This window comes from Solanum lycopersicum, chromosome 9 (genome assembly GCF_036512215.1).
Source record: "Solanum lycopersicum chromosome 9, SLM_r2.1".
Lineage (NCBI taxonomy): Eukaryota > Viridiplantae > Streptophyta > Magnoliopsida > Solanales > Solanaceae > Solanum > Solanum lycopersicum.
The window spans coordinates 11,054,226-11,078,187 of record NC_090808.1 but is presented as its reverse complement, the minus strand read 5'-3'; the positions used below and the strand labels follow the sequence as shown (position 1 = coordinate 11,078,187).

General features: G+C 35.3%; 1 long non-coding RNA gene across 7 annotated transcripts; it reads left to right on the top strand.

Moving 5' to 3' along the window:
* Window positions 1-7,789: 7,789 nt before the first annotated feature.
* Window positions 7,790-14,692, top strand: LOC104649028 (uncharacterized). Of its 7 annotated transcripts, none has more exons than XR_003248262.2 (8): window positions 9,539-9,874; window positions 10,732-10,902; window positions 11,311-11,604; window positions 11,749-11,960; window positions 12,084-12,155; window positions 12,986-13,158; window positions 13,886-14,273; window positions 14,449-14,692. It is a non-coding gene; the product is annotated as an uncharacterized lncRNA (long non-coding RNA). The 7 variants fall into 7 exon arrangements; XR_003248265.2 differs by having other exon boundaries at window positions 9,540-9,874; window positions 13,886-13,992; XR_003248263.2 differs by having other exon boundaries at window positions 9,540-9,874; window positions 13,886-13,992; window positions 14,131-14,692.
* Window positions 14,693-23,962: the final 9,270 nt, after the last annotated feature.

Genomic DNA, 23,962 nt, shown 5'->3' with positions numbered 1-23,962 from the left:
TTGAGAACCCTTTACGTTCTTTCATAGTTATTGAAAAGCTTTGGATCCATGTTTATGAATTTGAACTAACTATATAGTTCAAGTTTTTGAATAGGAAAAAAAATTGTCAAGTTTCTTAAAATAAATTAGTTGCTTTTATTTTAATTTAGAGCTTTGTATGAATGACTAAAGGATCGTTAATATCCTTTCATAGTGTTTTTAAACAAGGTCTTTCAATTCACGTTTATGTGTTGAAGCATTTGTGTAGTTCAAAATATGACTATGGACAAAAATTTGAGATAAATCTTAAGATTTTTAGAAGTATCAAAATACTTTACTATGAGTATCAACCAATATTTTTATAATTAACTCTTACATATATAAAATTAGCCAAATTTTTAAATCCGTCGGTAACCGCGTGTTAGCGGATTCTCTAAGGTGCCTAAACCCTTCCTTAGAGAAATATTTGAACCCTTACCCTACTCTGATTTTATTTTAAAATTCATTTTGAATGATTTTCTTAATTTTTCGTAAAAAATTAAATGGCGACTCCCCAAAACACAATTTTTTTCCAAAACCATTAACAAAATTGCCAAAGTTGCGAAATTGTCTTCGAAACCCTTTAGTTTTCAAAATCTGGTCGTAACAGAATGTCGACTCTGTTGGGGATTTATCTTGGTTCTAACCTAAATGATTTTATTGTTTTGGCTTATTATTATTGAATTAACTGTTATTTGATGCAATTATGTATTTAAATTTGGATTATTAACTATTATTTTACATCCATGACATCTTCTGATATTATACAATATATTAAAGAATGGTTTGTGGAACCGCAACCAGACTTTTTATACCCAATCTTTTTTCAGAATGATAGATAATTTATTGGTTCGTCATGCGTCCAATGGTTATCATGAATTTTAGCCTAAGTTGTCTGCTTAGGTTCTCGGTCCTTCAAAAGTCACTCTTAGTCATCTAAGTTAGAGGCAAAACAAAACCACCTTTTAGGTGCATTAACCTAAGATGACTCAATACCCAAGGCATATTGAGTCCATTAGAAGACCATCTCGAGTCTAATTGACCCCCGGTCAATATAAGGCGATCATCTAATTATTTGTTAAATTTGAAGGATATGTATGTTGATTTGTAAGTACCATTGTCCTTTTGGGTTGGGTTTTTTTATTTATTTGGTAGTTTCTTTGTTTAATTCAAGTGAAGATACTCCTCATCAAGAAGTAATTCAAAAGCATCAAGAAATTCGGGAATGAAGATTCATATTGAAGCTTAGCTTAGTTACCATTGTACCTCTACGTGGGACTAATATTTATTGTCCTTTCCTCTATTGTGTATCCCAATTTATTTTATTCATAAGTTCTGTATAAATATTTTTGGGCAATGGAACGATTTACAAATGATATACACATCTTTCAAACGTTAGGCTTACCTTTGGCTTAAAAGGTCACATGTATGTTAGGAGGCGTTATATATTGTTTGTGTATTAATTTTTACAAATTTTGTTTCATTTGTGCTTGTTTGACCTAAGTGGTTATATACATATGTTTTTGCTTTAAGCATAATTGGTCCATTATTCTATTCCAATGTTTAGAACATCAATCCATTTTTCAAACCTTCCAAAATACTATAACTCCATTACCAAAATACGTTCAAAAATACTCCAGAACGTTAAAAAATTATTAGGTCATCATTCAAATTCACGTTGACCTTGTTATTTCTTGAAAATTATTTTCCACACTTACTAGCCGGCGTTACTAAACATTCCTTCAATTTCAAGCAAATATCAAAACACTTTTGTTTCTCCGAAAGAGATTTCCAATCGAACCAAACATTTTTCTTTTGTTAAAATTTTAGTTCACAATAAACATTTTTTTTTCATTTGATCATTTTCTAGAAACTCGCCTTCTTCGAATTTTGGACTAGTTTGTTTAAAACCAAACACATGTTATTTGTTTTATATGTTACTTTGGTTGATTATTATGATTAGTGGACAAACTTTATTATTTTTGAGTTGTTTTCAAAAGGAGAGACTGATTCGTGTTGGTAATCAAACTTGCTCACTTCACCAAAGTATCCGCTGGCAGAACATTCATATTTTACACGGTCTAAGGTCAAGGGAATCTCTACAGACTCTTCATTTCTTACTTGGACTACTAAAAAGACTCGTTCAAAAATAGATTCCACTATTCACACTATTGCTTCGTCCGAAATGATTCCCAGTTCATCGATCGCGGCCAATCCTAGTGTCTCGGTAGCAATAGAATCACTTATGGAGGTCATTGCTCGTCTAGAGCGACAAATTAGCACACTGAATCTCTTGGTAGCTCAATACCAAGATGCTTCTCCAAATCAACCACCTGATGCTCGCAAAAGGGGGCCCATGCCACCTGTATATCCTAATTCGAGTGAGTTTCATCAAGGAGATCACTTAGCCACCTTTCAACAAACTCAAAGCGCCTCACTCACTAATTCAACTCAGGATACTCCTCTTGTATACACATTTTCTCCCCCAAAATCTCCAAAGGTAACACATCACACTCCGCTAGTGTACACTTATGTCACTGCTCCACCCATTACTAAGTCTCTAGAGTTTCACCGCCCAAATGTTAATCACTTTATTGAAATTGAGGGGAACATAAAATCAATTGATACTAAAATAATGAATAAGAAGATTAAACGTTTGGAGGATTCTATGAGAGGTCTTCGTGGGTTCGATAGAAGCCAAAGTGTTATATACGATGAATTGTGCGCATTTCCTAAGGTTGAGTTGCCACCAGTTACAAGATTCCAATGTTTGAGAAGTTTACTGGATCATGAAATCCAATCTTTTACTTGAAAATTTACTACGAAAAGTTGATTGGCGTTGGAAACAACGAAGGGATAAGAATCAAGTTGTTCAATCAAAGCCTAACAGGAAAAACATTGGAGTGGTACACTAAGCAAGATGTAACCAAATGGCGTACTTGGGATGATCTGGCGAATGCTTTTGTGGATCACTACAAGTTTCATGTTGAAATTGCTCCCGATAGAATTTCTATTACCAGGTTGAAACCCAAGTCGACTGAATGCTTTCAAGAATATTCCATTCGTTGGAGAGAAGAATTTTCTAGGGTGCACCCAACTATGGAGGAATCAGAAATGATCACTTACTTCATTTAAGCTCAAGAATCAGAATACTATGAGCGAATGGTGACTATGAGTGGAAAGACATTCACGGAAGTTATTAAGGCTGGAGAAATAATTGAAGACGGTCTCAAAAGTGGCAGAATAATGAGTTACACCTCATCTCAATTTGCTAATAGAACCTATCAAACTGGTTCTTTTAGAAAGAAAAGGAGAAAGAAGTTATGATGATAACGACCCGAGGAGCTGCATCATATAATCGTCAATCACCTCCAGGCTATCCTAATTCACAATACTATGTTTGCAACAATCAAGCAACATTTCGTTCTCCACGACCAATGCAAAATCCTTGAAACAATGCACCTCGTCCTAATTTTGAGAAAAAACCAGCTAGAGTCTTCACTCAATTGAGCGAGATACGGAGTCAACTTTTTGAGAGACTGAAAGAGGCAGAAATACTTCATCTAGTGGAAGCCAAGGCTGTGAATACTTCAGCCGAGTAGTATGACCCAAGTAAGCGTTGGCTTATCATTCAAGGGTTGTTAGTCATGATACCGAGAAGTGTATCACTGTCAAAAACAAGATTCAAGATCTAATTGACAATGAGGTGGTAAGACTCGCTCAAGCTCCACCGAATGTGAATACCAATCCGTTACCCAAGCATAAGGAGTAGTGGTTGACATGACCAGTTGCAAAGAAGAAGCCAGTTTCCTGAAGTTCGCACTTTTGGCAGCTTTTAGTCTTGCATTTAGAGTTTGTTATTTTATTTCTCTATAATCTCACTTTTATCGCTTTGTCACTTTATAATCGTTTGTTTGGTTTTGATTTCCCTTTTAAGCATCTTTCACTTGTGATAAACTACGTCTCACCTGAATTCTCAAAAATGAGATACGTAGGCGGCCTATGTCGGCTTCGGTCACCCCTTTATCCCTTTTTAAAGTTTTCTTGTATATGAACTACACTTGACCTGAATTATCGAGAATGAGATACGTAGGCGGCCTATGTTGGCCTCGGTCGTGTTCTTATTTAAAATTTTTCTAGTCCTGTTAATCCTCAAGATTTGGAACTACGTTTGACCTGATTCTTATTCAACGGGATACATAGGCGCCGCACCGGATTGGTCATGTTCCTCGTAAGTTTTTCAGTTCTCTTTATAATGAAAACTGGGGCAGATTTTGAGAGGATATCAAAATTCATCAGAAAGAGAAATTTAATTAGTCTAGAATCAAGGATCACTTCAGAGTTGCAACTGGGCATAATTTTTTAGATTCACTCAAAAATTCAACAGAAAACTATAGAATTTCAAAGTTTATGTTATCTTAAAAACCGGGGCAGAATTTTTTAGGAGGTCCTCAAAAATTCCATCAAGTGGCATTTCAAGACCAAACAAGTTTGTAATCCAGAGGCAAAAGAGCACCAGGATGGCAAGACAAAACCAACACGAATCAGTGTCTCAAAACTAAGAATTTATCTTTGGATGCAGGAACTATAAAGTTACAACACATCATTAGACCCACAGTTGCCTCATCATGACAGATAATTTCTACTCTTGCTCATGTTTTAAAATTTTCATTTCAATTCACTATGACTTACACATTTTATATTTTTACCAGATGGGATAGCTTGGCGCAAGGGTGATGATCATAAAACGTTATTCAAACCAATATAAGCTGAAAAACTTTATTTCAAAATTTAGCTTTTACTATGATAATTTTTGCTACTAATTACATTTGAGCTTTGCAGGTGTCGTCAAAATTGGAGTCAAAATTTCAAGAGATCCTTTCAATTTTTAAAATATCTGCTCAGACATTCACCAAACAAAGGACACACACTAGTCCTTATCCAAAAATTTTACTATGAAGTATTCCTGATACCAAGGAACCAATCTAAACTGACTTTTATCCTCTATTTTATTTGAAGAGTTTTCTGTCTTCATTTTTCAAATCTCTCGTCTCTTTTAAAGGAAAATTTTTCATTCTTTAAAAAATTCCTTTAAGTTTCAGGTTCGAACTACGTCAGACCTGATTTCTTGTTCTAACAAGATACGTTGGAAATCCTATATAAAGATTTGGTCTTCCTAATGTTTCAAATTACAGACCCCGGAGGAAACATGGGAATGTTTTTGAATCAGTCATTCTTGTGTCTTACAAATTATTTCAATTAAGTACCCTTGGACTTGAAACAGGGGCAACTTTTTGAAATAGTTCAAAATTATCCAAATCTTCGTTCAACTTCAACTTTCAAAGACGACCTTAATCAAACCAATCTTATCTTTACACAAAATTCCAGATTCAAAGTAGGGACACATCTCGTGTGTGATTCCTAGTTGGTCTTTAAAGTCTCCTTTCAAAAGTTAAAAGTTATCGATTTGTTCTTCCAGAATATCGCATTCTCTATGGATGCCAGATTGTCGTGACTCATTCAAAAGTCCTGACAACTATTAATTTTTATGTTCTTGTCTAACAAATTTTTCATGAGCGCAGTGATGACAGAGTTGTAATGACAACTAAAGAAATTACCAACTTCACAAACTATAAAAAGTTTCTCAGATTACTCTGTTACAACCTGATTCTATAATTTTGGAGCGTCACTTCCTTCAACGTGACAAATTAAATTATTATTGGAGAGTCACTTCCTTCAATGTGACACGTTAAATTACTATTGGAGAGTCACTTCCTTCAACGTGACACGTTGAATTATTATTGGAGCGTCACTTCCTTCAGCGTGACAAGTTAAATTATTATTGGATAGTCATTTACTTCAATGTGACACGTTTAATTATTATTGGAGCGTCACTTTCTTCAACGTGACACGTTAAATTATTATTGGAGTGTCACTTCCTTCAATGTGACACATTAATTTATTATTGGAGCGTCACTTCCTTTAACCTGACAGGTTAATTTATTATTGAAGCATCACTTCCTTCAACGTGACACGTTAATTTATTATTGGAGTGTCACTTCCTTCAACGTGACACGTTAAATTATTATTGGAGAGTCACTTCCTTCAACGTGACACCTTAAATTATTATTGGAGAGTCACTTCCTTCAACGTGACACATTAAATTATTATTGGAGCGTCACTTCCTTCAACGTGACACATTAATTTATTATTGGAGCGTCATTTCCTTCAATGTGACACATTAATTATTATTGGAGAGTCACTTCCTTCAATGTGACACGTTAAATTATTATTGGAGAGTCACTTCCTTCAACGTGACACGTTAATTATTATTTGAGCGTCATATCCTGCAACGTGACACATTATATAATATTATTGAATCATCACACAGTTAAAATTGGCATACTTTTGAATCACCACGTCCTTCAAGAGAATTACACTTGAATTCCATCATCATCTCCTTTAGTATGACATGTTATACCAGGTTTACACAAATTATATTTGAATTTATGTTATATTTTCCGCTGACAACTTTTCCTAGACAATCCAAATACACAACGTGGACCACGTCAACCAGGACGCTCTACAACGTAGAACTTTTTCTTAGAAGCGAGCTGGGCATAGTCCAATGGTGAATACCAAACTCTTAGGACACGAGTTGAGGAATGACTTCCACCACAATCAAGACACATTCCTATCCTAAGGCATGCAGGTAGTTTCTTGGGTTTAATAGTTTATGTCTAAGTTTCGCCTTTAGTGAAAATTTTCAACTCTCACCGGAGGTAAATTTTCAATTTGAGTGACAATGCAACAAGAGCTTTGGAAGTTATGCCCGTGTAAGTTATTACCTATGGATGTGAAGGGCCCCGCATTCATAACTGAGATGTTTGCAAATCACATTTTCAAGCTCAATTATTTTGTCACTTATCCTTAAGCTACAGGTTAAATCCGCATAAGAGATTTCTTTTTCAACTGATTCAGTCGAACTATAAACAGTCTGATTCCCTAAATTTAGGGATATGTAGGAGGGCTCAATGTTGAAAACTCGACTATACTCCAACTATTTCGTCATCACTTTGTTCTTGAGCTTTCCGGCTTCTCCATACTTTGACACCGAAATAGCTTTTGCATTTCTTTTAAAACATGCGTCAAATCAAGCGTATCGAACTACAAGTGGCCTGAATTCTCATATAGCCTGAGATATGTAGGAAACCCACTTCCGGGGCTCGACCATAATTCCTAAACCCCTTACTAAAATATTTATTTTATTAAATTTGAAGATGTTGTTCGTCAAAATTGGATTTGTCGATTTCATTTGCCACAGATTTCTTTGATCAACCCAAGTCAAACGAGGGGCAGCTGTTGACATCCAATTTTGACCCCTCCACGATAGGAGTTAACTTTCGAGCTTCTTAAATTCCAAACGATTCAAAATAATTGACTTTATAAAATTCAAATATTTTCTCAAGTTATTTTAAATGGTTTAGTCACCTCTACGATTTAAATGATATGTATGCTTAGTATATCTTATAACTATCCGAAATCAACTCATGAAGATTTTCATTGTTTTAATAAGTATTTTGTTAAACTAGTTTAGTTAAATTATGGTTATAATTTTTGAATCATAAGTTTACGTTCAAACTAATTTATTTTATTTTGTTAAGATTAAGAAACTCGTAAGTTAATTATATCAATTCCTCTTATATAATCACTAGTCAAGCTTATCCTATGATCAGCTTGGCTACATTTTTAATTTCTAATTTATGAATTTAAATATATATGGTCGAAACCTAGTTAAATTGTAGACAACTTTAAGTTTGGGGACATTTAACCCATTTTGTTTGGCCTTTTCCAGCAGCCCAAATCCAAACCGGCCCAAACTCTCTAATTCTCATACAATACCATCAACAAACTCATTCAAATACAATTGGACTAACCCAATATTCTCAATCCATTTGTTTCAATTACCAGAAGACCATCAGACCACAATTCAATAACCCAACAAATATCCAATACAATCCAACCCCTTCTCCTTCTCCAACAAAACGACTTACAAGCAACGCGACAAAACCAAAAAATCGTGCAACTCCATTTCGCATCAGACGTGAAATCAGCAAACATAGCGTGCTCTCCTTATCCTCTCGTAGAGGCGTACTCGAACCGAGAAGGTGTCTCAATACTATCGCTCGCGCTTCTTTACTCATAATCGGAAGGCCTTGGTTCTGAATCCATTGAAAATTCGTACGAATTCCAGCACCCTCGACCTTATCCATTAAGAGTTCTGAATTGTGAGGCATTCCCCTATCGTTTCCCCCCTCAATTTTAACCCAGAAGTTGCCCTATATAAACCCTCTTCATTCACTGTTTAGAAGAGGATTTTCGTGGAGAAAAGAGTACCCAAAAGATTTTGGGAACTCTTGGTTCCTTACTTTAAAATCTTGTGTCTTTTGTCACTGTTCTAGTTTAGAGCGGTGGTGGAATCGTCTCCTTAAACTCGTCATCCGGTTCGCTGCCCAAAACCAGGTAATATTTCTTTCTTTCCATATAAACTTTGTTTAGAGTAATTTTGAGTAATATGTTAGCATAGTAAGATTTTCTTCTGGCTCGTTTTAGTTGAGTTTTCTTGAATATGCAATACATGTACTTAGTTTGTTTAGTGTATTATTGGCATCTGCCTTTTAATTTCACAACATAAAATTGTTAATGTTTCTTCGTTCTTGTTGTCCTCTTCAGACACTCATAACTCAAAACGCAATTCATGTATTCTTCTATATCGAGAATATGATCTAAAAAATATTTTATCAAATCTAAAGTTTTCTACATTTTGTATTAAGAAGTGCATTTTTTTTTGGTGAAATTTCACTCCTGCTCTCTGTTTCCTTATTTGCCTCTCTGATGAATTCGTGAAAAATGACTTAAGATTTAGATCAAGTTAAGTTTAAACGTGTTTTTATCCTTAAGCTAGACATGAATTTGTTCTGATTTTTTTTGGAGTTTGGTTAAAGGTTGCATTTTTTAGTGGGAGGTTAGTTGATAGCAAATGGGTTTAGTTACTATTATTGGTTTATACTAGTTGTGAATTTCTTTTTGTTTACGGTAGATCATAAGTAGATTTGTTCATTACTTTATCCTTTATTCAATTAGTTTCGGCATTTACTTATGTTCTTATCTTTATTAGTATGGCCTTTTGTTGAATAATGATGAGATAATGACATATTTATTGACATTTAACTTTAGATTCTGTAAGGATATGTGTTTGTCCTTAAAACCGGATCTATACTAATTGGTGTCATTTTATATCTTCTCCTTTTTGACCTTTGCTGTTGCTTCTTACTTTTATATATATATATATATATATATATATATATATATATATCCCTTTATTTAGAAATGAGACTTTGGGTACGAAACTGCAGTAGACTATTGTACCCAAAGCAATGTAAATTGTACTGTCAACTTGTTGCTGAATGTACACGTGGATAAAAAATAATAGTGAACATGTGTAGCATCTCACACGTGGATTTTTTTTCGTGCAATACACTTTAATTTATAAAATCTTCTTTATTGTTTCTCAATCCTTATCTCTCTTTTTCCCCTTTGATGAGGTGAAGAAAATTGGTTAGGGTTTTGCTGCTTGCAGTTTTTTCAATCAAATTTATGCATAGTTCAATTTTATACTTCTTGTTGTTATGATACTATGTCCAATTCCCCACTTCATTTTTCTTTTATTCATCATTGGTATAAATCTTAAATTTATTTGTTATTCTGTTGTGACTATGCCAAGAAAATATGGTCCAAAATTCTTCAGTGGCAGGGGATATTGACAAGCACTATTATGGCAAGAGGAGTTGAGTTGGTATAAATCTTAAATTTATTTGGTTATCTTTCCAAATACTTTCACCAAGCTAAAAAATCACTTTTTGCTCACTATGATGTTTGCTCTGATTAGTTCTTTTGAGTTTCTTCTTGTCGGGTCTCTTCGGCTCTTTTTGATTCGGACATTAAAAGTAAACACAATTTTAAATGTATACCTTAGTTTTCTACTCTTTTGATATACTGTCTACCTAAGATTTCTACATGCACCTTACTAACCGTTTGATTTACACATGCATTATGTTTCTTTGATAAATTTAATCTTTAAAGCCATTAATTAGTGCAAAAGTTGGACCATTTTACAAAAATCTAAGATATCAAGTGGATTGTGTATCTAAGTTGTTTTATAATATATCTCAATTAACTTATTTAAAGTTCCCAATTGCAATTTTTCTTTTTGGGCTGCAACAAGATTATTTGTATCACGACTAAAGGCATATATGGGAGCATACCAATTTATCTTTATCTTGGTGGTTTTGGTTCTACTGGTCAAGATGTAGGCTACTATGTTGTCAATTATGATCTTTTGTAAGACGTGCAAGATATTAGAATATTATTTTCTTATGAATATTCTTTTTGGCTTTCTCTTGGTCAACCAAAAAGCAAAACAACAATATGTAGTCATTGTTTTACAACAATAATATGGAATATACCCGACTTGATTTTCAATTTTATCTTTGCGATCACTTTTTACTGTACAATTCAATTTAATTGAGTGTTTAATGAAATATGTGTTTTGCACAATAAATCAGGGTGATTTTATATTTCTCCTTCCATTTTCATTTTGCAGAGGACATGAAATAGCTACTACTAACTTTGATGTTTGTTTAACGGAATTAGGATGGAGTATTCCAATGTCGGGAAGTGTGAGACAATTCCATCAACAAGATTACTGAATGTAAAGATCAAAGCACTACTTTGCTTTGAACAAGAAAGAATGATATGGATTTGTCACCTGCAACTACCCTTTCTTTTTTACAATGACCTTTTGGATTTCAAAATCTTGCAGAGGTTTGGAATCACTACCATTAGATTTTCAGTTGTTTATATTATTTTGCCTTACAACCATTATCACTGAAACTGAATAGACGATAGTCATGGAATTTCCTGTGAACATGGACTACTTTTGGACAATCTTTTGGATCTACCACATGCTCCTTAAATTAAGGATGCAGTGTCCCAAGGTAGTTATGGACATGGTGATTGCTGCTTATTATCTAGACGTTTAATAATAAATCAATAGTTATTAAAAGAGTAGATTGTTCTTCTATTTGTTTTCATACGATTTTCCAGAAAACTTTAACATGATTTTCTGGTCCAAGCTATGAGCTTTAAGACATAAGAAATACTTGCAAGTTGTGCATTGTGTAATATATGAAGGTCTACGTACTTATGATTTACCTTTTATTTTTATTTCAGCTTGATAAAGTTCTTGACTCCTGCATCTGGTGTGCAAAAGATATTGGATCTGTATACATAGATATGGTCCTTAGACCAACATGCATGGTTTATCCACCATTGGCATCTCAAAGCCAGGCAAATTGGAAATTGGAGGGACAGAGCACCAAGCAATGTTCAACTTCGTCAAATGAATGTTTGACTACCTTTATTATGACAGAAGACACGGTTATTATATCGAATGTCACTGGATTTTTCTCCCCAGCTGAAACACATCCCCTTGATGCAATATGTTTCGAGGCATTTGCTGAGCAGGTTGGTTTCTATCCTAAACTTTATTGTGATTACATTAACATCTTATAGAAGTCATCAGTTAGTGACCTCATGAAATATTGACTTGTGCTTGGCTTACATTTTCCCTCTTCTCTTTAAAATTGTATACATGTTTTTTATATGAAGACATATGACTTGTGCTTGGCTAGAAGGATCGCCTGCTCAACGCCACCAATATTTGGAACCTGTCAGTCTCTTACAATAAGCTGTGTTTTGAGGCTGTAAATAGTGGAGCAAAGGACCTACCATTCAGCAGATAAACATAATTACATCAACCACCAAGCTTTACTTTTCAAGATGACTTTGATCTCTTTATTATCAGGTCGCGGTGAAATTCAGTTAAGTTGATGAGAAGCTCTCTCACTTACTGTAGTTACCATATTTTTTCTTGTGAGAAGATGCTTAAATGATTGTTGCCTCATCACTCTAGAACTAATTTTGTGCATTTCTAATCATTATAGTCGGAAGGGATCGAACTTCCTTATATCGTGCAGGCTCGAGACAATGTCATGCTACAATATCTATGTGACAAGGTGTGCTCAGTGCTCTCTAGCTAAAGAAAATGTCTTTCTATTCTTTAGTCGTATGTTCTTTATCCTCTTCCCAATGGTCTGCACTACTGTATACCAAGCCATGTTAGAAGCTAACAAATACATATCTGATACAGAAAATTTTGTACTTTTTTTAAAATTAGATTTTTGATACAGAAAATTATTATGGAAATTGATTAATATATCCACTTCACATATATTTTGGCTACCATTGTAATTGGAAAACCACAGACATTGTGAAACAAGCACTTGATCCCCAATCCCGTGGGTTTAGTCCTAATTTACCATGTCAAGGTAATAGTACCATTTAGAGATGGTTGGTTTTCACTTAACATCCCTAATGGAAATGGTAATCTTGATATGGCTTTCCTATTTGTGTCTGCCACCAAAATGTATATCTCAGGGCACATAGACTACAGAATAGATTCAAAAAAAATAAATTCTACATGGGAAACATTAGGAATAGGTTTATTCAGAATTCTTTCTTGACTTTTGATATTGGGCAAATTTTTATAGTTTCAATTACTATATGACTATTCAAATGGTTGCTGGATCATTGTTCCAACCCACTAGATGTCCTTTAGTAGTTGCAATGCTAGGGAATTGGGTTTGCAACAAAGAGGTGACTTATAATGGGTATTTAGCATACTCACACATCTATTGGAAACCTTACAGGGTACATATTCGCATCAATATTATTTGAACTACGGATTGGGTCGGTCAATGTGTTGCTCATATCCTTATTGATTTTAGTAACATGATAGTGTTCATATTCTTACCTGTTTTATTTGTAATCATTTTGGGTAATAAAGATGCAGTGTTATCGCCAGGAAAAAGAAGACGAGGAATTGAATAAACCTCTCTCAAGATCAAACATAAAAGAGAATCAGTTGTGGGTTTTAGAGAAGCATAGAGGATTCCAGGAGTCGGGTCATTTGCTTTTTGCATTTTTTGGGTGCTTACACATTTCTCTATCATGCCTCCGGTACTATATTCGCCATTCAAATATGATAACTGTTCTACGTTTGTCATATTATATATGTCGTCTTGTTGTTTTCTTACTCTATTATGTAAAAGTGTATCTTGATCCTTTTGTGACGATACTTGTCCCGAGGAATCAGGTAACTTATAAACATTTTTTGATGTCAAAGGGTTAGTAGGTGGAATCCTCATACATCATGTATCCCAGCTCCATGCCTATTTCAAAGATACGGACACATCTCCGTGATATAAACATTATTCTCATAATAGCCTAACATGTGTATTAGAGGAGAACTTAACCTTTTGAATACTTTTAGGACATCAATTTGAAATAAAATAAAGACCACCTTGTCAGTACACATTTCACTTCCATCTATAATTTCCATCATCCAATTCTCCTTCTAGCTTCTCCATTTATTGATTCGATTTCTCAATATGAATAGTTTTTTCTGTGATTACCTTGTAATGTGGATGTATAATTCAATTAATCATCATTAAGCTTTATTAAGGCTTAACAACTTAATTCTTGTGTACTTGTTTAATTACTTGTAACTCCTGACATTCTTCTCTTGAACATGTCATTCGAGGAGCTTTGAGATTTTCCATTTTTGCTGCACTAGAAGTTTGTTCCTATACAATATAACTGGTTTTCCATTCTATTTTTTCTCTAAAAAGATTACACTGGCGTTTTACCCCTTTTGCTTAGGAATATTGCTTCAAATGTCTTGCAGAATTTTACAGGAGATTCTTAAAATGATTAGAAAATATTTATTGGACATCATATTTGGCAAATATTTATGGAACATGAAGCGCGTGATATTGCTACTTAAGTTTTAAGGTAAGCATAGATTACCACTCTAACCTGTCTTTGCTAGTAGATAGATGTAATGCGGTCGCATTGATTATTTCACTGAATAGTAACTAATTTGGAGTCAGTAGTAAACTTTTAAAAGATTCATAACCTTTGGCATATCAGTTGGTATCATCTGTCGAGCAAAATTTGTTCAAAATATTATAGTCTTCATGTATGATGACAAGCATTGCTTAATGAAGTGAATCCAAGATCAGAGTTCTCATTATAATCCTGCTGGTGAGGATGTTTACAAAGGAGTGTCTAAGGTAGGTGTTTCTTGTGATTGTTTAGTATGTTCATAGCTCAATTTTTTTCGTCAATACACCATTATAGCTAAAGATAGAATGTCGTATTTGTAGTATTAATGGGAGCAGCTTTCGTTGTTGGTTTGTTTATGACCTTCTAGATATATTGTTTATGTGTGTATTTATTATGGTTCAGGTTGTATATTATTAGAGACATCGGAGGGTGGTGGAGAAAGAACACATAATAACGTTATGTCTATATGACTTATGAAGACATTCTCGGGCATAAACTTTTAAACAAACTTTTTGCAGTTATGTATATGTTATTGTTGCCACTACTTTAAAGTGTAAAATGTTGGGCCCGTGCTTAGCACGGGCAACACTCATCTAGTATATATATATATATTTCAAATACAAATGGTCTAATATCTTTGTGATCACTGTTAGTAGTGCTTCTATTTCGTAACCTCGAGAGTTATATTTTGTTTCTTGTTTAAGTTGGATGTTTAGCAATTATCGGAGTCCAGTTAATTCATTTGTTTAGTCAGATATCTGATCCATTCATAAACCTTCGACGAGTTGATATTGTTGCATATTATAATTAATGCCATAGATCATTTTCACCAATCAATTGCTAATAATTTTTCTTATTTATTTTCTGCACGAACACATCAATTTGAGTCCATCCGGACTCCATTTTCTTGCATTATTCCTCTTCTTGAGTCAACCTTCTTTGGAGTTGTGAAAGGGAGTCCTGTTATTGGGTTAAACACCCAAAAATCAGCAGCAACAACAGCTCCAAAGACCTCAAATGAGGAGCAAAAATGGGGGTTAAAACCCGCAATTAGAAGCAGCTGCAGTAGCCTTGTAAAGGCCGAAAGTTGATGGTTTTGGACCCTCAAATGTGCACTAAGTACAGAAGATTTGTTGCAGCCTCAAAGGGCCAGAAGAGTAGCATTTATTGGACTTACAAAGTCTGAGAATAGCACAGCAGGAACGGAAAGTATTTTGGGCCAAAAGGCCTAAAATCAAAGCCGCAAAAGGCATTATTTTCAGCCTCAAAGTGACCATTTATGGGCTGAAAGTTTCTTAGTTATTTTATTTATTGTTTATGTTTATCTACTTTGTTATTTTTGTGGCTGTTGATTTTTCCTTAAACTTAGATGAATACTTGGGAGGTTTTCGAATGACTATTCAATTTTGTTACTTGTTTACTTTAAGTTTTCGTAGCTCATTTTTTTAAGTTGGACAATATAAGCCTATTAGAATAACTTGAGAACCCTTTATGTTCTTTCATAGTTATTGAAAATATTTGGATCCATGTTTATGAATTTGAACTAACTATATAGTTCAAGTTTTTGAATAGGAAAAAAAATTGTCAAGTTTTTAAAAATAAATTAGTTGCTTTTATTTTAATTTAGATCTTTCTATGAATGACTTGAGGATCGTTAATATCCTTTCATAGTTATTTTAAACAAGTTCGTTCAATTCACGTTTATGTGTTGAAGCATTTGTGTGGTTAAAAATATGACTATGGACAAAATTTGAGATAAATCTTAAGATTTTTAGAAGTATCAAAATACTTTTCTATGAGTATAAACCAAGATTTTTGTAATTAAATCTTTTATATATAAAATTAGCCAAATTTTTAAATTCGTCGGTAACCGCGTGTTTGCGGATTCTCTAAGGTGACTAAACCCTTCCTTAGAGAATTATTTGAACTCTTACCCTACTCTGATTTTATTTTAAAATTCATTTTGAATGGTTTTCTTAACTTTTCCTAAAAAATTAAGTGGAGACTCCCCAAAACACAATTTTTTTCCAAAAACTTTAACAAAATTGCAAAAGTTGCGAAATCGGCTTCGAAACCCTTTAGTTTTTGAGATCGGGTCGTAACAGGGGGCCGTCGCCCCACACTTACTGGTGGGAGATTAAGCCCCTAAGAATTGGTATCTGACCAAAACGATGCAACACCAGTACGACTCATCTTTCAACCGACGGAGCGTAGGTGAGCTCGTCGATTGATTTGCAATTTCTCTGCATAATCTCGGCCTAGTGAGGGGTAGTTTAGGTAATTAACCTAGCATTCTAAAAATATATTGGACTGTTACTTAAGGTATTATGGGGTATTTTAAGTGACTTTCTATGTCTAGAACCTATAATTGAGTTCATTATTCAAAATCAAAGCCCAAGACCACAAATAGAATCCTCTAGAACTCCATTGAATCTTGGAGCAAGGTTGGATCTTGGAGCTTGGAGCTTGATTTCTCCTTCAAATATTCATCATTTTCGTGGATCTTCATCAATCAAGGTAGGATGTTCCATCCTTGAATATCTTTTTTCAAGGATTCATACTTCAAAAGGCTACTCTAAGACATCTCAAAACATGATCTTCTATATTGAATTCTAGCCATGGGTTCTTCCATAAAAAGATTTGAATCAATGATTTATGAATGAATTGATGATATCAAAAACACTACAAACCCATGCAAATCATGATTTTCTTATTTTGACTGTAATATGGGTGATTTGATCAAGACTTAATTGTATTGGATTATTGTGTAGATTACTTTGGGCTATTGAATTATTTAAAGATTATGTTAGAAATTGTATATAGGCTGTCTTAACTGGATGATTTTAATATTGTTTCTATTTGGTTCATTGTATGATTAAATTATTGGTTTGGAATGGTGTGTATGACTATTGGTAAGAGCCTTTGTGAATTTAATTGGTTGGAATGACTATGGTCGGAGATGTCGATTATGGAATGGTGGTATGTTGACATAATCTTTTTTATATTTTGTAGTATAGGTATTGAATTGTATTTGTTGGTATGACCCACTTATGGTGACAGTGCTTATGTGTTATAGTGACAAAGAACATGACCTTGTCAACATTTATTATGAATTGTGATATTATTATGTATAGCTTGTGTAGTTGATCAATTTGAAATATGATTATGTTTATGCATGTGCAAAGCCTGAGTTCTCCTAACTGATTATAGGTGATCATGATAGACTATGGTGATGTTCTTATGTGTGTATACTTGATGTTGAAGTATGACGCTTCCTAATTGACTATATGAGTCTTATGATGAAATATGTTAATGTTTTTATAGGAGTGAGTAGGGTGACTTGTACTAGAATTAGTTGTTCCTATGTGCTACTTGAATATTGTTGTACATGTGATAAATTATGATGAAGTGTATCTTGTTTTGATAGACTTATGTCCCTTTACTTGATACATGAAGAATGTGAACATGAACTCTTGACTTAGTAGGCTTAAGCATATTTGTCATCTATGTGTATGTTTGATTGATATATGACCTTGAACATGGTTAAGAGGGTAATTTACTTGGATCCTTCAAACTAGAAAGAAGGTTATGATATCCTTGAAGTTGAAAGACGTAATGGTGTCCTTATTGTGTAAATGATGGACTTAGGGATAGGTAGGTTGGAACGACATGAAACCATATCTAAGAAAGTCATTGAGCTATCCTAATTTACCATTGAGTAACAACCCTAGGTGACCCATCCTTGGTAAGGTGTGTTATGATTTGGTAGTGACTAAAATATGGTACCTCTTCATATGCCCTTGTGATTTAACTTACTCTATGAGAACTAAGGCTAGCATATCGTGAGTATGCTTGGGGAGTGACTCTACTTAAGTTTAGACTAGAGTACAAAGAAACCATTGATATTCCTTAACCATATTGCTATATTAGATGTGTCATAGTTCAACCCTTGGCAAGTAGAACCCCCCCTCCCTCACCCCCTGTTGGAATAGGGAAGACTCCAAATTCCATGCCTATATAGTATGGTCTATATCGGTTAATGCCTATTCTCATCATGCAGGATACATTCTAGTATTTGGTAACTTCTTTTACATTTAGGTAGTGGAATGGGACACTATCTAGACAAGGCACAAGTAGGCTTTGGAGATTCTACTTATGTAGGTTCCATACGTCTTTTCCAAGACCATTATGTGAAGTTATCTAAATGCTTAATTGAATCTTAATTGACTTAATGAGTGATTATGACTTAAGATAATATAATTTGAATGAAAGTATCCCTATCTAGGGTAGCTTTGCGGATTGCTTAAGTAGGCTTGAAGATGGTGTATGACAGATATCTTCATGTCTTACTCAAGTGAATCTTGAGTAACCTTAGGTGGTGAGTTAAATGTTAAAAATGAATAATATTATCTTAGGAAGTCTTAAGGATTATTTAGGTGTTCTTGAAGATGGTGTATAAGCGGTCTCTTCTTGTTAGTAAGTATTAGGATAACATTTGGTAGGAGGGTTATATGCTTATATGATTTGAGTTTATGTTAATGCTATATTGTGGATTACTAGGAATGCAACTTATATGTGAAATTTGGTGTAAAAGTGGTTCTTATATCTATGTTATAATGTTTTTCTTAATAGAGCATAAGAGCATGTTTTACATAAATGTCCTTTTAGCATTACTATATTGCATATCACCATACTTAGTGCATTCTTATGTAATAATTCCATATATTTTCATATCTCTAAGGGTGTAGGTGAAAATTTAGAGGAGTAATTTGGAGTGAAGCTTGGATACCATTTCTTCTAGGGTATACCCTCGGGTCATTATCGTGTTAGACCTTTACTCATACTCAATCTCATGTCAATGCATGTGCACAATATGATATCAAATAAAGAGGATGATCCAACATCTCAATAAATCAATTGTCGCTATGACATATAATCACATTCATTATCACAATTATATGGTTTATTAAAGAACAGAATCACACCTAATAAATATAGTCAATAATATATTAATTAATATTCATATGATTTGACATTCTCGGATCATAATCCAATTCTATAGTAATAAGATTTGCCTTTATAACAGTGGCACTCATACCATTCTCACTATAACACACAAACAATTAATCACGTCGCCTTGTATTATCCCTTTTCATTATTAGAATTAATCAAGGTGGACAAGTCAACCATTCACCAAGTCTTATTACTCCCCAACAGATACCACAAGGAAATACACGAATTTCATACGTTTAACAAGTGTGTATAAATTCACTTGCCTCAATCAATCCAAAATTCACTCTGAGACTTGAGTCTTCCCCTTTTGTTGAACTTCCAACTCAAGCAATCTGTTCACATTAATAGTCACAATAAGACTTTTAAAGTAACAATACCCATATTACATTATGTCAAGCCTATACGTAAAAACTCATCCAATTTATAATTAAGTTCTTAATCTTGGTGCCAATTAACACTTCGGCTCACATATTTTTTCAAATTCAAGACTAGGGTTAAGTCATACTTTCTCCAAACACTACAACCCTAACATCTTTCATGTAATATAATAAACTCGATATTTAATTACCTTTTTTGATATATCAAAACATAAAGCATAATGTGATAATAAAATAACTAACAAGTATGAAAACGATTGGTTGGTTATGAAAGTAGTGATGGAATCGCTAAAGCCGAGGTAACAACTCCTCACCTGTAAGCTCTAGACGAAACAGAACCATTTCAGCAATGTGTAGCAATGATAAGCCAATGATCATTTCCTTATTAGCCTCAATAATTAAATTTAAATTTCACAATTTAAACTTACGTTAGCAGCCATTAATATTTAGCCTCAATTTCCTAATTGAAAAGCTTACTTTGACGGTGATTAATACACTATACCTATTGGAGCCTCACACACAATAATATAATAATAATAATTAACCACATGAACAAAAAAACTAGTACTTATAGAAATATGGATGAATTTGTTATTTTTTTACCTCAAGAATTTTTCCTCAGCCACACCATTAAGTCTTCTATTGGCGGTTTTCCATAAATTTACTCCTTATATTTTTCTCTCATCACACTGTGATAACAAATATTAATTCCGCTAACTAATTTTAAGAAATAGATTAAGTAGTATAGGCATTAAAAACCCCATTAATGAATTACTAAAAATTAAATATTTAAAATTTACTCACTAATTAAATAATTATAGATGAATAAGTAATTTAAAATTCCTATTTAAAATTTATGCCAAGGGTCCTCTATGAAAGAGAGAGGATTAGTGCTCAAAATAGTCTAACGCGTCATTACATAGTATCTGATTAACTTACTTGTTAAGGGTCAAGTCATTAGATGAGGGTTAGTAGCATTAAATCAATGTTCTTAGGGACATCTTATGACCTTGGTTTTACATTCTTTCTCAACCAAACATAAAACACTAAATCATATTGAAATAAACATTCAATTGAGCAATCAAACCAACTTTAAAGTTGTACTACAACTGATAATCACTAACACCCTTTTAGCCAAAATTAGCAATTAATCACATTGTCAAACCTCCAAGAATGGAGTTTTAGCTATTCATCATAAAAAAAGAAAATTCAATACCTATTACATGTTGCAAAGCTGAGTGTTGATTGCCCAGATCTTAAAATGAATAAAAAACCTCTTTCTATTGCAACACCCACTTCAAATCCTCTCTATTTCATTCCAGAATGACTGGGTGTCTTCTCTCTCTTCCAAAAATCGATTTATGCGGATGCAAATGTGAGATTAAGCCAATCACCTTTGTCCATCGCTTTCTTGCTTCATGTTTTGATCCAACCCACTAATAACAGATAGTATTAAATAAATAGTATAAAATAATATTAGTATTTACTGTGTACTAATCCTAGTCCTATTAGGATTAGTACTCCTTCCTATATCTCCTATATATATCTCCCATGTATTCCCTTAACACTTCAATACAATCAATATTCCTTCATGGTATCAAGAGCCAGAAAACCTAGATCTTCTTTTCTCTAGGTTTTTTTTTCTCTCTTTAGGGCACTGATCGTTCCCTCTCTTCTCTTGGGCGGCGGCAGCCATGACAACCAAGGTGGATCCTCTCGATTTACTTCCTTCTGGCGTCAAACTCCTTCTCAAGCATCTTCATGCCCTGATTCCCGAAAAATTATCAGACATAAATTATCCTACATGGAAAATCACCGTTCTTACAACCCTCGAGGCCAATTACCTTCTCAAATACGTCGATGGAAGCACAGAACCGCCGCCGGCAGTCATCACCGCCACGGACAAATCACAAAAAACCAATCCGTCCCATGCCTCCTGGAAAGCCGTGGATGGCCAGATCCGATCATGTTTGATTTCGGTCATCTCTCCCACGGTTCAGAAACACGTCCGATCCTGCACAACTGCTTCAGCCCTATGGACGGCCCTCGCAACACTCTATGCATCAATTTCCCACTCTCATATTTTTCAATTGCGTGATCGTCTCCACACAATTACCAAAGGCACGAAAACTATGGCGGAGTATTTAGACGAGGTCTCCACCATCATCACAGCCCTTGACACCATGAACAAAACCATTCCCGAAAAAGATCTCATCATGTGCGTCGTTCGGGGGCTCCATCAGCTTACTCCTCCATTAAACAGGCGGTTCGCATCAGTCCAACGCCCGTTGACCTTGCTACTCTCTCCTCGTGGCTAAAAAGTGAAGAAATCAACGTGGATTTGGAGGGCAAACTTCTTCTCCGAGAAGTCGCTGTTATGGAGCCGGCCACCGCCCTCACCGCAAGCCAGAAGTATCGTGGGGGGCGTGGTGGCGGCCGGCAGGGGAGCCGCGGCGGCTACGGATAAAACAGCAAAGGTCGCGGGCGCGGCGGTCGGCAGGGCAGTCGTCCGCCATACGACGGTCAGCAGCATGGCAGCAACAACAGCCTGCACTCCTTCAGCAGCGGAGGGCAGTCATCTTCCAGCGGCGGGCAGGGCACTTACGAGCGGGATCGTCCAACTTGTCAAATCTGTCAGAAAACAGGACATACCGCTATTCGTTGCTGGATTCAGTATGAGGAGAGCCGAAATAGTGATAACCGTGCCAATTATGCATCTCAAGCCGGCCCTTCCTCTGAATGGCTGTTGGATACTGGGCCAACATGCACGTTACTTCTGATCTATCCAAGCTTAACGCTCTAAATCCATATCATGGCTCCAATGGTATTACTGTTTGCAAAGGTGAGTCCCTTAATATTTCTCACACTGGCATGGGTACCATTAAAATCCCCACCGCTATCTTTCACCTAGGTAACCTTACCCACGTCCCTTCTATTAAAACCAATCTCCTTTCAGTTCACCAATTCACAAAAGACAATATTGCTCACTCTTGTTCACCTCTAATGATTTTCAGATCCTAGACAATACTACCTAGAGGGTGATTTTTCAGGGCCCCTGTGAGCATGGTCTGTACGTTCTTCCTGGCACAAGTTCGTCTGCCCACCCAGTTTCAGAAAGCGTTCCTGTGGCTCCGGTGGCTCTTTCGGCTGATGGCCACAGTCTGTAGTGGCACAGTCGTCTGGGTCACCCGTCTACTCAAATAATAAATTCTTTAATGTCTCAATTAGGTTTTTTTTCCATTCATGTAAACAATTGTGACTCCTGTTCAATTGCCAAATCTCATAAATTACCTTTTACATTATCTGAGAAGCGTACAACTGCACCTTTTCAACTTATTCATTATGACCTATGGGGTCCTACTACTGTTCCTTCATTTGCTGGTTTTCACTATTATATTTGTTTTGTGGATGATTTTACAAAATACACTTGGTTGTACCCACTAAAACACAAATCACAGTCATACACCACCTTTGTCACTTTTGAAAAAATGGTCAAAACACAATTCAATTCACATGTTAAACTTTTTCGAAGTGACAATGGAAAGGAATATGTAAATAACATCTTTGGCCAGTTTCTACAATCCCTGGGAATTATACATCAAACCTCCTGTCCATACACTCCCGAACAGAATGGGGTGGCTGAGCGTAAACATCGCCATCTCATTGAAACGATGGTTACTCTTCTACGTCATTCTCATCTCCCTGTCTCCTTTTGGGTAGAAGCTCTAGCCACCGCAAACTACCTCATTAACAGAATGCCCAGTCACACCCTCTCCAACAAATCACCCTATCAACACCTTTACCAAGAACTTCCCAACTATACCAACCTCCGCGTCTTTGGGTGTCTTGCCTACCCTTGGCTACACCTTCATATTATTCACAAATTACAACCGCGATCCCGTCCTTGTATTTTTTTGGGCTATCATCCTACCTCCAAGGGTTATCGCTGTCTTGACCCACAAACTCATTAAGTCTACATATCTCGTCATGTCAAATTTGTCGAAAATGAGTTTCCCTACGAGTCTATTTCCTCCTCCACAAATACATCATTCATTGGCGTCCTTCCCCTTTTTCCAACATACTCAAAGGTTCCCTCACCATCTTCCCCCACACCTACACCCACTACCCAACCACCCCTCATCACCCCTTCGACCGTCACCAACAATACACCCGCAACTACCACCCACACTCACAACCAACCCGAACCACCCCATACCCACAACATCTCCAGCCCGATCCATTTTGGGTCCTTCCCGACCACTCCCGAATCACCACCGCCCATGCCACCCCCCAATACTCATCCCATGTTAACCCGTGGCAAAGCTGGTATCTTTAAACCCAAAACCTTTCAGGCTACCATACTACCAAATACACCCCTTCCCGATAGTGAACCAACAACCTACTCTATTGCCTCAAAAAAAGCTTATTGGCGTCATGCTATGGATGACGAGTTTAAGGTTTTGAATGATCATAAAACTTGGGTTCTTGTACCTAAGCCCCATGGGCGGAACCCAGTGGGCTGTTAA